The sequence below is a fragment of the Dermacentor andersoni genome, chromosome 6, assembly GCF_023375885.2.
Source record: "Dermacentor andersoni chromosome 6, qqDerAnde1_hic_scaffold, whole genome shotgun sequence".
NCBI lineage: Eukaryota > Metazoa > Arthropoda > Arachnida > Ixodida > Ixodidae > Dermacentor > Dermacentor andersoni.
In genome coordinates, this window is record NC_092819.1 from 156,935,877 (window position 1) to 156,951,104 (window position 15,228).

Consider the following 15,228-nt stretch of genomic DNA (forward strand, 5'->3'; position numbering starts at 1 on the left):
GCTTTTGCATAACGCTTGTGCATAACGCAACAAATGCACGTAAAATATAAATTGACTCATCAAATTTGTCCTCTTTGAGAGATCTAAAGGATCCCGTTTACTGAACTGCGATATCTGTTCCTGATGAAGAGCTATGAGTTTGTAAACTTTGTGCTTCTATTTTCTTTTGTAATGAAATTCATGCCCGAAATCGAAATTCCGCTTCCAGCAAACACTAGAATTCATTTTTATCCCTCAAATGCAAAACATTTTGTCGAAATCGGTCCAGGGGCTATCTCAGAAAAGTGTTTTTGCGTTTTACATGTATTTCAATAGGCCGCGTCGAAGTTGGGAGAGAGATATACCTTCCTCTTAAAAAAAAGCTGCAGTTGGCAACCAAGGCACACGAACCGCGCGGGGTTGTGTTACTCCGCTAGCCAATAACAGAAGCAAACGAAGTCGCCGTCATACATGTCGTCATACGACGTGTTCAAAATGGCATCGTACTTGATTCCTCCGGAGCGTCTGCTGTTCTTGAAGAGTCTTTTCATCGGCAGAAGCGATGAGGTGTGAAATAGACATGGACAAAGTGTATGGAGTCCGAGCATTTCTCTCGTCAAACATCCACGGTAAAATTCATTTCACTGCTGAGTCCGTTTTACTCATGAAACTTCAATGCCAACTGAAGTGAAATTTGACCCTAAATAGTTGCAGCGAAACAAGCGTTTTATTTCAGTTCAGTAAGCAATCCGCCTTTCTCACGGTGCGACGGCGCATGCGCCCTGCCCTAGCGGATTAGTCGCGAAACGTTTTGGAAGGGACGCGCGCACGGCCGCGCGGCCAGATATCGAGGGAAAGTACCCCGAAAAAAAAAGCGTACGGACGCTCACTGCAGCGAACACTTGTGCCATGCACTGCGTTGAAACTCTGCTGGTAGCTCGACGCTGGTGCGGTGCCGAAACGTGTGTAGCGTCAGACTGCAACTCCCCTTTAAAATATAAAAGGGCTAGGGCATCGTCCGGACCGCGCCATGAACCACGTAGTTGCCGCCTTGCATTGACGGCCTTCACGTTTATCGATAAACCCTTACGTTACACTTGGGCGGCGCTTCATAAACGCGTTGCTGACGCAGTCCTCTTGCAGCGTCGGCCCACTCTTGCTGGTGGTGGCAGCCAGGGGCGTAGCCAGGGGGAGGGGCTGAAGCCCCCCCCTCCCCCGAAATGTTTTCGTGCTGTCATGCACCGCCGACCAAAACAACCCTGGCGCCGGAAATCATTCAGGATTTTGTACTAGAATGTCTTTCTTACGCTCGAAAAGATATTTCGGCGCGAACATTGCGAACTCGGGCTGGATTTCGTGGCAACTCCCATGCACCAGGAGTCGCATAACGCAAGGAGCCCCATCCAAGCACCAAGTTTCAATGGCGTTTTGATGGCGAACGGGCTCGTTGCGGCATCTCGCGGAGACCGCGGAATCAACATAGCGCATGGATTTCAATTCCGAAACTTTATGGGCATAAAGTTATTATAAACTTTTGATGCGGAAGGTGCATTGACATTTCCAAAGTCGTGCTTTTGATATTAAATTTCGGAGCTTTGTGGGTTTAGTGTTCTTATAAACATTTGATACCAAAGGTGCATTGACTTTTCTAAAGTCGTACATCGGACCATACAACGAGACAAGCCAAATTTACACACTATCAAACAAGTTGGGAAAGCACGCAGCGAGGTCCTATCAGACGAAGCGTTGTGGTGGTTCATTTACGCCGTCATGTCGCAGAAAAGAATATCAACATTTTTTTCGCCTGCGCCAGTGAATGAGTGAGTTAGAACTTTATTGAGGTCCTGAGGGGCAATCGATCCCGTGGCTCCACCCAGGTCGGGGCCGGTAGACAGAGTCCTTCGGCGACGGCCCGGGCCCTCTGGACAGCCTTTAGCTGAGCGATGAGCTCTGTGCTTCTGAGCGCTGAGTCCCAGGAAGACTGGTCGGGAAAATCCGTGCCCGCGTTGGCAGGGCACAGCCAGAGCATGCCTTCAAAGTTGTATTCGTGGCCGCAGTGTGGGCATTCAGTAGGAAGGTCAGGATTGATCTTGCTTAGTGTTGTTGGTGTGATGTATGTCCTAGTCTGCAACTGTCTGTAAGTGACGGTCTGTGCTTTTTTGAGCTTTGGGTGAGGAGGAGCAAAAATTCTTCGTGATAACCTATTACTTGAAGTGATTTCGTGGTATGATACTAGCGGGTCTTTGTTGTCTAGGTCGCTCCAGGCTGGGTTGAAGAGGGCGGGCCGCAGACGCGGAATGTGAGCTCTCGCGCCAGTTGGTGTGCCCGCTCGTTCGGATTCGTTCGGAAATATCGGTGTCAAGATAGTAAAGCCAGCAAAGGTAGTTATGTTCTTATATTTTTTTCTACTTTGGGACTTTTATTCGCGAGTACACGTTCAGCCTCTTCAATTTCCTTGTCCTCGCTACTCGCGGGCCGCCAGAGCCAGCCAAAGCACATGCGTTTTTCTTGTGTTGCCCCGACCACCGCGCGGCGCACTTTGGTGCGCGTTACGGTGGTGTGTCTACGGCTACGGCTATCTACGGTGGTGTATTACGGCTATGGGTGTATATATATCAGTTTCTGCTGCGAATCTGGTCATGGAGGACGTCGAACGTCAGGCGTTTGTATCTTTTACCCCTTCTCCAAAGGTTTTCCTGGGATATGTATCTGATTGCTTCTGCATAATTCACAAGGATGCTTTCGCTGCATTCACTGCTCCTCTTAACAGCGTGGAACAGGCGATTCAGTTTACTGTGGAGCAAGAAGCATACGGTTGTCTAACCGTTTCTTGATCTTATTGTCAAGCGTGGTGACTCTGGCATTTCAACGTCTACAGGAAGCCCACGCATACAGGCCGGTACCTGCATTTTAACTCGGTACATCCGCTTTCACATAAAAGGTCTGTTCGTGCTACGCTGTTCCAGCGAGCAAAAGCCGTTTGCACGAGACAGCGGGACTGCACGCGTGACATTGGGAGCATCTGTGAAGATTTAAGAACCTGTGGCTACCCTCCGTCCTTTTTGTCCTCAGTAAGGAAAGAAGTGTCACTCCCAGAAAGACAGCGTTCTACGTCGCTTCTGAAGAAGTGAACTGGCATCCCATATGTGCCTGGCACAAGTAAGACCATCGCTCAGGCGAAATGCGAAAACACCCGTGTACTTAGATTTAGGTTCGCGTTAAAGAACCCCAGGCGGTCGAAATTTCCGGAGTCCTCCACTACGGCGGGCCTCATAATCAGAAAGTGCATTTGGCACGTAAAACCCCATAATGAATTTTTTAAAGACCATCGCTCATATCATGCGCAGGTACGACGCCAAATTGCGCATGCGCCAACCCGCAAACTAAGAAACGTTTTAGTAAGCGTAAAAGACAAATTGCCACAAGAAAATTTCCCCGGTCTATGCCCTAATGTGCGAGAACTGTGATTACGAGTATATCGGTGAGACAGGTGACTTCAAGAAATGTGTGAAACAGCATGAGTATGACGTCAAGAAACTGCACGTGGCCTCGAATGCCCTTACTGAACATGTGGAATCTACAGGTTACAATATTGACTGGGCAAGTGCACGTGTCCTGGCCAAGGAAAAGAAGCTTGCGTCACGCCTGCATCAAGAATCCTTGCACATACAGACCACGGCGCACACGCTGAATAGGCATGACGGGACACTTCCGACTGTGTACACTCGCTGCTTGCGTCACGTATTGAAACGTACTGTGACGCAGCAGTTATCACGATGTTTATTCCGCGTCAAAGATTGGGCGAACCGACCACGCCCACAGCACGGAGCACACTCGAGAGCCAGCCCCACAAGCGATGATGAAAAAGAACCCCATATGAACCCCACATGATGATGATCATGTGGAGATGACAAAGAATAGCTTATAAATTCCCACACTAATGTCCCCTCGCGCGAGAGTGGCCATCCTGGCCGCAATTCAAAGGGGTGATGAACGTCTCGTGAAAGACTTCATACGGGAAACGTGGACGATCTCAGCGGCGCGGCAGCGGCGGTCATTTGGAACAATAACTGGTTCCACACCATAGTTAACTGGAGAAGTCTGCTCCAAGACCTTGTAGGGGCCGATGAACCGAAGCTGAAACTTGTCACACAAGCCAGGAGTACGAACTGGTGTCCGGAGTAGCACTTCCTCGCCAGGGTGGAAGCACACGACGCGATGAGAGGCGTCGTAATGTTGCTTGCGGTCCTGTTGCCGTGCTTCGGTGTTGATGCGGGCGAGCTGGCGACAACGCAGAATGCGGGACACATATTCTTCGCAGGAGGAAGGACATTGATGGACAGTTGGCGCGAAGAAAGAGACGTCAAGACAGGAAGAGGGCGAACGACCATAGACAAGGTAGAATGGCGAGTAACCGGTCGTGCGTTGAACGGCGGTATTATATGCAAAAGTCACGAATGGCAAAATTCCGCCCCAGTTTCTGTGATCGGGGTCGATGTACATGGCTAGCATGTCTGACAGCGCGCGATGAAATCGCTCTGTGAGGCCGTTGGTATGCGGATGGTAACTGGAGGTAGTCTTGTGGGTGGTTCCGGAGGCTCTGAGTACTTCGTCTAGTAGTTGCGAGAGGAATGCTTTTCCACGGTCGCTCAGGAGGACGCGAGGAGCACCGTGACGCAGTATTAAGGATTGAAGTATGCATGCAGCAATTTCAGAGGCTGAGGCAGAACTCACACAAGTTGTTTCGGCGTAGCATGTCAAGTGATCAACGGCTGTCACAATCCATCGTTTACCGGTGAGAGTCACAGGAAGAGGGCCATACAGGTCAACGCCAACGACCTCAAATGGTTGCGACGGACGAGGAACCGGTTGCAGTTGTCCGCTTGGAGCTGATGTAGGGAGCTTTCGACGCTGGCGTAGGGCGCAGGAAGCGACATACGTCGCTACACTGGCAGACAATCCAGGCCAGTAGAAGCGACCTTTGATGCGGTCATAGGTTTTCTGGAAACGAAGGTGACCAGCAGTCATGTCGTCGTGAGAAGCCTGCAGGACATGAGCACGTAGAGAGCGTGGCAGGACGGGAACCCAGCGTTGACCGCCAGGGTGATAGACATGACGGTATAGGACGCGGTTGCCAATCTTAAATTGCGTCAGCTGCCGACGAAGGCGGGCGTTAGGCGGGCGCGAAGCTCCTTGAAGGTGGTCGATGATGCGCCGACAGTAAGAGTCGGCAAGTTGATGAAATTGGAAGGATTTGTTATCGTGTGGAGGCATCTCGTCGACAGTGGCCAACAAGAAAGCATCTGAGGAGGGATCGAGCGAAAGCTTGTCACGGATGGTAGTTGGAGGTCCATTGCATGGTGTCGTAGGAAGCGGATAGCGAGAAAGCGCGTCTGCATCTTGGTGTTTTTTTCCGCACTTGTAGGTAATAGTAAAGTCGTATTCTTGCAGACGAAGAATCCACCGACCAAGTCGTCCAGACAAGTTCTTCAGCGTTGAAAGCCAGCATAATGCATGATGGCCTGTAACGATCGTAAAGTGGCGGCCGTGAAGATAAGGTCGAAACTTCTGCACAGACCAAATGATAGCTAGACATTCCTGCTCCGTGATGGTGTAATTCTTTTCGGCGTTTGTCAGAACGCGACTTGCGTATGCAACGACCCTCTCACCTAAAGTGTCGTCTCGCTGTAGGAGAATGCCACCAATTCCGTGACCACTAGCATCCGTATGCAGGAGGGTGGGAGCAGCTTCATCAGAACGGCGTAGTACTGGTTCAGATGTGAGAGCGCGCTTCAGATGTGCGAACGCAGATTCACATTCGGTAGACCACACAAAGGGAACATTAGAACCCAGTCATTTGTGCAGAGGTGACGCTATTGAGGCGAAGCCCCGTATGAATCGGCGAAAATAGGAAGCGAGGCCTAGGAAACTACGCAAATCTTTGGTCTTTTCGGGACGAGGGAAGTGCTGAACTGCCGAAACCTTGTCAGGATCAGGACGAATGCCATCTTTGCTCACAATGTGACCTAGAACTTTGATCGCCTTGCTCGCAAAATGGCATTTCTTGGTGTTTAGCTGAAGTCCAGCGTTGGCAAGGCACGTGAGAACTTCATCCAGACGTTGCAGGTGCTGAGAGAAGGTTGACGAGAAAACAACAATATCGTCCAGATAGCACAGGCAAGTCTTCCACTTCAGGCCACGAAGAACGGTGTAAATCATGCGCTCGAACGTTGCGGGTGCATTGCAGAGGCGGAATGGCATGACATTAAACTTGTAGATCCCATCTGGTGTTGAAAACGCTGTTTTCTCCTTATCGTACTCATACATAGGTATCTGCCAGTAGCCGGAACGCAGATCGATGCTGGAGAAGTACTCGGCACCCTGTAGGGAATCCAAGGCATCGTCTATTCGCGGCATAGGGTATACATCCTTGCGTGTGATCTTGTTAAGTGCTCGGTAGTCGACACAATATCGAACAGAGCCGTCTTTTTTCCGAACCAAAACAACGGGGGAAGACCAAGGGCTAGCAGAGGGGCGTATTATGTTTCGTTGGAGCATGTCGGTGACGTTCTCGTCAATGACTTCCCTCTCGGCTAGCGATACGCGATACGGTCTACGGCGCACGATGAATGTACTATCTGTCTCTATCCCATGCGTCGTAATCGAAGTCTTTCCCAACGAAGCTGAATGCGCGTCAAAGGAAACTTCATGTTTTTGGAGCAAAGCGAGCAATTGTTGTAACTGCGAAGGTGTCAGGTCGGAACTGATGGCAGCTGCAAGAGCTGAAGGAGATGCGGCCCGTCCGGTACAAGAACCTTCGGAGGAAGCTGGTTTAAAGGAAACAACAGATACAGACTCCGATTCAGTGGCGCAAGCCAATGTATAGTGCCTTTAGGGATGAGAATTTTTTCGGATGTCGGGTTTGTAGCGTAGAGAAGTGCAGAGCCATGATCAAACCTAACGAGCCCTGATGCAAAGGCTATCCCTCTTGCAAGACAGCGTGCAGATGGTAATACGAGCACGTCGCCGCAGTCAATCACATCAGACGTGATAGTAACGATGCTTTGATGGCGAGGAGGTAGCGCGGTATCTTCTGCAGCAAGCAAGTGAAGGGGTGCGTCATCTGCATGAAGTGAATAGGTCGTGTCGGTCATGTGGAGAACGCGTTGCCCACAGCAGATGGAGGCGGAGGCCGTAGAAAGAAAATCCCATCCCAATATGAGCTTCTGGGCACACGAACTTAGCACTGCAAATTGTACGTAATGCAGAAGTCCATCGATGGAAATACGAGCAGTGCACATGGCTATAGGTCGAATGGAGGCCCCTTGAGCAGCCAGCAGCGTAAGTCCATCATAGGGGGTCGTAACTTTCCTAAGTCGCGAACACAATTCACGGTGAATGACTGGAACACTAGCACCAGTGTCTATTAAAGCTTGTACTTGTACACCTTCTACTACAACCAATATCACATTGCACGGACGCGATGGAGGAATTTCTGTCCTGTCGTTCGATGCAGCTTTTGCTCCAAAAGCTGCATAATTCAGTTTTCCGGACGACGCTCGGCGGATTGAGAAGCAGGTCTCAGTGGGGACGTAGAGCGGCGAAGGGGTGACGGCGAGCGGCGTCTCGCAGGACGGTACGCCGTCTCGGATGCTACAGTAGGCGATGGAGCGCGTCCGCGCGGTGGACCATAAGGACGGCGTTGGTCATGGAAGCTCCCTAGACGTTGGAAAGTAGCTCCGGGTGAAAAGTCATCCCGTTCGTATACGTCATATCCGCGACGCTCGTCTTGCTGGCGCTTGCGGCAAAAACGTGCTATGTGGCCACGATAGCCGCAGTAGTAGCAGATGGGACGAGGAGGACGCCACTGCGGATAGCTGGTTTGGGTAGGTGCGCTGGTAGTCATGGAAGCGATGTGAGCCGGTGTTGGTTTTGGAGGCATCGATGGGACGATGACTGGAGTAGCTGCGGCTACTTGTGCGTACGTTGATGGGGCCCTAGGGGTTAGAGGGTCCGTGTACGCTGCACCAGCCATGGACGCCAATTCCTCCTTGATGACGTCTCGCAGATTGGTATCGGAGGCATGAGAAGGCATAGGCCCTGCGGCTAAGCCAAGATACATGAGCTTTTCTCGAATTATTGTGCGTATCATTGCTCGTAACGTAGGGTCGTCGGCGGTAGTGTTTGCAGTGGTGTCTGGCTGCAACCGTACTGATTCCAGTTCGTCAAGGTGCTGGCAAGTAGCGACGATATCAGCCACGGTAGCGGGGTTCTGGATGGCTAAAGCATTGAAAGCAATAGCTCCGATGCCTTTGAGGATGTGGCGAACCCTGTCCGATTCGGTCATGGCCGTGTTCACGCGTCGACAAAGAGCAAGCACATCCTCGATGTACGACGTATAAGATTCACCGGGTTGTTGCTTGCGAGTGTCGAACGTCTTTCTTGCGAGGGCGGCACGAACAGCCAGTGTGCCGAAGATTTGGCGGAGCTGCTGTTTGAAAGTGCCCCAGTTCGTGAAATCAACCTCATGGTTGAAAAACCAAGTCTTCGCTACTCCTGTCAGATAAAAGGCGACGTGACGTAGCTTGGACGCATCGTCCCAGTACTTAAATACGTTGTATCTCTGTTATGGGTTTTATTGAGAACAAAGCTACCATAATGGGAGCTGAAACGTCATTAAATTTTCAGCTATCTTAGTCGGTGCATCTTCTCGCGCTTATTCATTAAACAATTCAAGGGCGATAACATCGTCACCGCGCTCCGCATGCTGTACGTGCAAGTGAAAGCGTCGCGGTGAGGGATAGGTGAGCCGACAATGGTGGATCAGTCTTGTGCGCGCAAGGGAGAAAAGTGGACAGGAAGCGCGCCGCCTTCCGTCGCGCGATACATCGGGGACAGTGGAGGAAGGGAGGGGGGCGGGCCTTAGGATTCTGTGATCTGCGAATCCGTGATTGCGCAACATGTTTATTTGCCTTGTTTGATGCATTTTATGCAGTGGCTTTTGTTTAGGTACATAGACTTATTGGATACTTGTATGTATATTTAAATATCTTGTTGCGAGCGTTTGTGTATACATGCAGTGAACTTTGTTTCCAGTGACACTTTCTTGACCTTTACCAATCTGTATCTTCGCATATGTACATTCCATTGTATCTTCGCATTTCTAATGTATATTTTGCCGAACTTCTGCTTTCTATATGTACCCTCTGTCGCGACTATAATTTTTGTTCAATTATTCAAAATACACGAGCGGTGACAGCTGCTCCTGTGCAATACATTGAAACGAAGGTCAGCGCCATTGATATTTTTCCCTGGCCGTTCCATATGTACAAAAATGTAAGGAAGGTTCTTGAATTACAAAGTTTCATTGAAATATTTGTTCTCAACTTGCTCATTTCATGGCCTTCACGTTTTTCCTATCAACGGCATGCACTCCTTTGCTGGTTTCGAACTGATATATTTCTAAAGTTCATGTGATATTTTCTTTTAAATAGACAAAAAAGGTTTTAGCATTGATACCAGTTATTTCTGGCACAGTTTATTGGGATATACAAATATATTGTTACGTGTAGCTGGAGCCCAATACTATATACAATTTATTTACAGGGACGCTAACGGAAGGCCAAAATGGCGACGCTATATCAAGCGGGCCCACGTCGTCTTCTTTCTCCTCAGTGCAGCCACACTGAGGCGGCTGCTCCGTAGCATCAACCCCGGCAGTAGAAGCACCGTCCCGGGGCTTAATCTACACATCCGCGGTGAAAGGTGTGTGGTATGGCTTTAGTCTCGCCACGTGAACGATGTCACTTGCAGCCGACGATGACGCTGACAGGTCGGTGGGGATAACTTCATACGTGACATCGGTCACTTGTCGCACCACACGGTATTGGCCAGTGTAGCGCGACAGCAGCTTTTCGGAAAGGCCCACACATCGAATGGGTGACCAGAGAAGCACCAGAGAACCTGGAGTAAAGTGCACGCCGCGATGGTGGCAATCATAGAGGCGTCTCTGATGCTCCTGTGAGGCCTCGAGACGGCTGCGGGCGAGCTGGCGCGCGTTGTCGGCGTGTGCGATCGCGTCGCGGGCGTACTCAGTGGTTGAACGTGTGGCCGAGGGCAACAAAGTGTCCAAGGGCAACGCGGGTTCGCGGCCATATAGGAGATAGAATGGCGAATAGCCGGCGGTGTCGTGACGCGATGAATTATACGCGAACGTCACATATGGTAAGTGAAGATCCCAGTCGTGGTGCTCGGTCGCAACGTACTTTGAAAGCATGTCGGTGATGGTCCGGTTGAGGCGCTCCGAGAGGCCGTTGGTCTGTGGGTGGTAGGACGTGCTGAACTTGTGGTTTGTCGAGCAGGAGCGGAGGATGTCCTCGACGACTGCCGACAGAAAGCTGCGGCCGCGGTCAGTGAGTAATTGGCGCGGAGCACCGTGCACTAAGATGATGTCATAGAGCAGAAAGTCAGCAACGTCAGTAGCACAACTTGTCGGAAGGGCTCTGGTGATTGCGTACCGCGTAGCGTAATCAGTAGCGACGGCGACCCATTTATTTCCGGATCCCGAGAGAGGAAACGGTCCAAGAAGGTCTAGACCAACACGGAGAAAGGGTTCCGGTGGGATGTCGATCGGCTGGAGACATCCAGCTGGAAGTGTGGAGGGCTTCTTCCGCGCTGACAGGGCTCACAAGCGGCAACGTAGCTCCGCACGGAGCGGGCGAGACAAGGCCAAAAGAATCGACGGCCTACACGGTCGTATGTGCGCGAGACGCCCAAGTGTCCAGCCAAGGGAGCATCGGGAAGTTGTTGGAGGACAGTCGAACGCATGTGTGATGGAATTACGAGCAGAAGGTCAAGGCCGTGTGGATCGAGATTGCGGCGGTATAATGTCCCCTCCTTAAGGAGAAACATCCGGAGAGAGGCGTCGCCAGGCGTTGACTCCAGATGGTCGATGAGGGCTCGTAATGAAGGATCGCGGCGTTGCTCGTTGCCGATTTCAAGCAACTGGGACACAGAGAAAACGCAAGCAATGGCGTCCGCATCAGCCGATTCGTCGATGGGGTAGCGGGACAAACAATCGGCATCCTGGTGCAAGCGTCCCGTCTTATATACCACGAAGACGGTATATTCTTGCAGGCGTAACGCCCATCGAGCGAGTCGTCCCGTGGGGTCCTTGAGCGAGGATAGCCAGCAGAGCGCGTGGTGGTCAGTGATGACACAGAAGGGGCGTCCGTACAAGTACGGACGAAACTTCGCAACAGCCCACACAAGAGCGAGGCACTCGCGCTCTGTGATTGAATAATTGCGCTCAGCGGGTGATAGAAGTCGGCTGGCATAGGCTATAACGCGATCATCTCCTCGCTGGCGTTGTGCTAACACTGCTCCTATGCCGTGACCGCTGCCATCAGTTCGAACTTCCGTTGAGGCAGACGGGTCAAAGTGGGCCAGAATTGGAGGCGTGGTAAGGAGAGTAGTGAGCTGCGAAAAAGATGCGGCATGGTCAGGTCCCCAAGAAAATGGGGCGTCTTTCTTCAAGAGGTCGGTAAGAGGACGTGCGATGGTCGCAAAATCCTTCACAAAGCGTCGGAAATAAGAGCATAGCCCTATGAAACTGCGAACGACCTTGGCAGACTTCGGAACAGGAAAGTTCGTAACGGCGCGAATTTTGTCCGGGTCAGGTCGCACGCCTCTGGCGTCCACGAGGTGTCCAAGGACGGTGAATTGGCGGCGAGCGAAGTGACATTTTGACGAATTCAACTGGAGACCGGCGCGGCGGAACACGTCAAGAATCGCTGAAAGACGGTCTAGATGCGTGTCAAATGTGGGCGAATAAACGATGACGTCGTCCAGATAGCACAAACAGGTGGACCACTTGAACCCCCGAAGCAAAGAGTCCATCATTCGTTCGAAGGTGGCGTGCGCGTTACAGAGACCGAAAGCCATCACCTTGAACTGATAAAGGCCGTCAGGGGTAACAAATGCAGTCTTCTCGCGGTCCATGTCGTCGACGGATATCTGCCAGTAGCCGGACCGTAAGTCGATAAAAGAAAAATAGGTAGCACCGTACAAGCAGTCTAGAGCGTCATCAATACGTGGCAGAGGGTAGACGTCCTTTTTTGTGATTTTGTTCATGTGGCGATAATCTACACAAAAACGCCACGTTCCATCCTTCTTTTTGACAAGTACCACGGGAGAAGCCCAGGGACTACAGGAAGGCTCGATAATGTCCTTTGCAAGCATCTTTTTGACTTCCTGTTCGATAACAGCTCGTTCGGACGCAGAAACACGATATGGACGTCGGTGAATAGGGTTCGCATCGCCAGTGTTTATGCGATGGGTCAAGACGGACGTTTGACCTAAGGGTCGATTGTCAAAGTCAAAAATGTCGCGATAGCTGTCAAGAACGCGGCAAAGGGCTTCAGCTTGAACAGGTGTAAGGTCAGAGGAAACCATCTTCTCAATGTCGACGTCAGTACCGTGCGATGACGTCACGGTATGGGCTGAGCTGTGACGATCTTCCACTGTGAATGGCTCGATCTCATCATCCTGCAAAGCGCTAATTATAGCCAATGAAATCCGCTGAGGCAGAACTTGCGCGGTTAGCGCGAAATTGACAAGGGGAAGGCAGGTGCGGTTGCCAATAATTGTCAGCACAGTGTGCGGCACGGTAACACCATGTGTAAGTATAACTGCCGGAATTGGTGCGACCACGTAATTACCGTCAGCTACAGTTGGTGAGGACAACAAGTCAACGTGCGTCACAGATTGAGGCGGTAGGCGAATAAAATCCATGCAGTTCAAACGGCTTGGAGGCGGATCCACAGGGTCGGCAAGAAGAGGCAAGTCAAGGTGAAGTGAGCCGGCCGAACAGTCAATGAGGGCCGAATGATTGGCAAGAAAATCCAGACCGAGAATGAGTTCGTGAGGTCAATGCTCGATGACGGTGAAGAGAACGACAATGCGTCTCTCAGCAATGGTGAGTCGTGCAGAGCACATGCCAACAGTAGCGACAGTCCCTCCGTCGGCGACTTGTACAAATCGGTTCGGGGCGGGCGTCAGAACTTTCTTGAGCCGACGGCGAAGAGCAGCACTCATAATGGACACATGCGCCCCGGTGTCAATCAACGCGCACACATGAACATTGTCGACGAGAACGTCCAAAAGATTCTTGTTCGTGGATAAGGTGAAGCGAGGATTTTGAGCCAATGTCGTCTTTGCAGCTTCACCTCCAGAAGCTGCACTGTCTAATTTTCCGGTCGGGGGTGCGGCGAGTAGGTCGGAGAAGGAGCACGGCGTGACGGGGGCGAACGGGATTGACGACGGGAGGGAGAAGGGGAGCGGGAGTAGCGGGATCGTGTCTAGGTGTCGCAGGGTCAGATGATGGAGCGGGCATAGAAGGGGCGAAGGAAAAGGACGTGCTAGAGGGGCGAGGGTGGTAATCAGGAAAATAGCGTATCGGAGAAGTCCAGCGGCTGCGGCAGTGGCGAGCGACATGTCCAATGCGTCGGCAGTTAAAACAGATTGGCTTGTCGTCCACGGTTCGCCACTCGGAGAGGTTGCGCTGTCCGTAAGAGGAGTAAGTAGAACGCGGTGGAGACGTGCGTGGAGAAAGAGGTTCCGAGCGTATGGAACGAACGGATTGCAGGCCGACGTTGGACAACTCTTGACGGACGACGGCCTGGATCAAGGAGATTGTCACCGGAGAATGATCAGGTGACGGGAATGAAAGGGCCGCCGGTTGTGCCGCTTCGACCTCACGACGAATGATGCGGGTCAAGTTGTCACATCGTGAAGGCTGGTGGAAGAGGTCGTCACAGGATAACGTAGCAGCTGTGTTGGGAAGTCGCGTGATGTGCTGGGATACCCGGCGGCTTTTAGCATGCTCCAGATGGCGGCACTCCTTGAGGATCGCATCGATGCTGGTGACGTTCGTAAACACCAGCAAATTGAAGGCGTCGTCAGCAATGCCTTTGAGGACGTGATTAACCTTATCGTCCTCAGACATGGTCGGGTCAGCCTTGGCACAAAGGGCCAAGACGTCGAGAATGTACGACACGTAGGAATCGGTCGACGTCTGTACACGTGTGGCAAGGGCTTTCTTGGCATTGACTTGGCGACCGAACGGATTGCCAAAAAGGTCGCGGAGCTTCTCTTTGAAGAGATCCCAGCTCGAGATCTCCTCTTCGTGAGTCTGGAACCATGCAAGTGGAGCTCCGTCGAAGTAGAAAAGAACGTTCGCAAGCATAATAGTCGGATCCCACCTGTGACTGGTGCTGACACGTTCGTAGAAGCGGAGCCAGTCGTCAGCATCAGGACTGCCGATTCCGTTGAAAACACCAGGATCCCGAGGAGAGGAGACGGCGACGTAGGTCGGGGCTGCAGGCGGAGACGGTTGCGTAGATGATGTGCCGCCAGCCGGAGCCGAAGTTGCACTGTCGCCGTTGCGACCGCTGCGAAGCTCCATGACGGGTGCGAGGAACGTCCACCTCCACCAAATTAATGTTACGTGTAGCTGGAGCCGAATACTATATACAATTTATTTACAGGGAAGCTAACGGAAGGCCAAAATGGCGACGCTATATGGTATGGTATGGTATGGTATGGTATGGTATCCCTTATGCGATGGCGCACACCCACTGTGGGGGATTGGCCAAGATTTGGGTGAAATTAGGCTATCTTTATTAATAGACTGAAATTGGTAAAGCTAGCTGGAGAAAATGAACAAAAATAAAATGTTTAAGAATTCAAGACAATCTCTTTGTAGCACTTATAAAATCCTCCACGGTTGAGCAAATATCCCTGTGGCACTTTCCAAGAGAGGAGGCTCCTAGAGAAAGGATATTTATAATTGAAAAGCTCAAACCAAGCTGTGTAAATCTTGATTCTAGATTTTTTTCTTAAAGAAGTGAAACGGCGGCAGAATATGAAAAAATGATCTATTGTTTCATCTTCTCCACAGACTGGGCACAGAGGGGAGGGCACCAGACCAGCCCTGTGACGATAGAAGTTTAATTTTGGTATTCGACAACGTAATCGGGTAAAGATGACTTCAGTTTTTCTGGTGTGAAAGGAATTTTTGGGCCAAGGGAATAGGAGGTGTCGATATTCTGAAAAATTAGCTACAGCTGGGTTCAAAAAGTCTTGAGTAATTGTATATCTCCTGAATCTTGTAGTCGTCAGGTAAGCTATTGTAGGAAGTAATGGTAATACAGGGCCACTGAGGGCCTCTCTCGCGAGACTGTCAGCCAT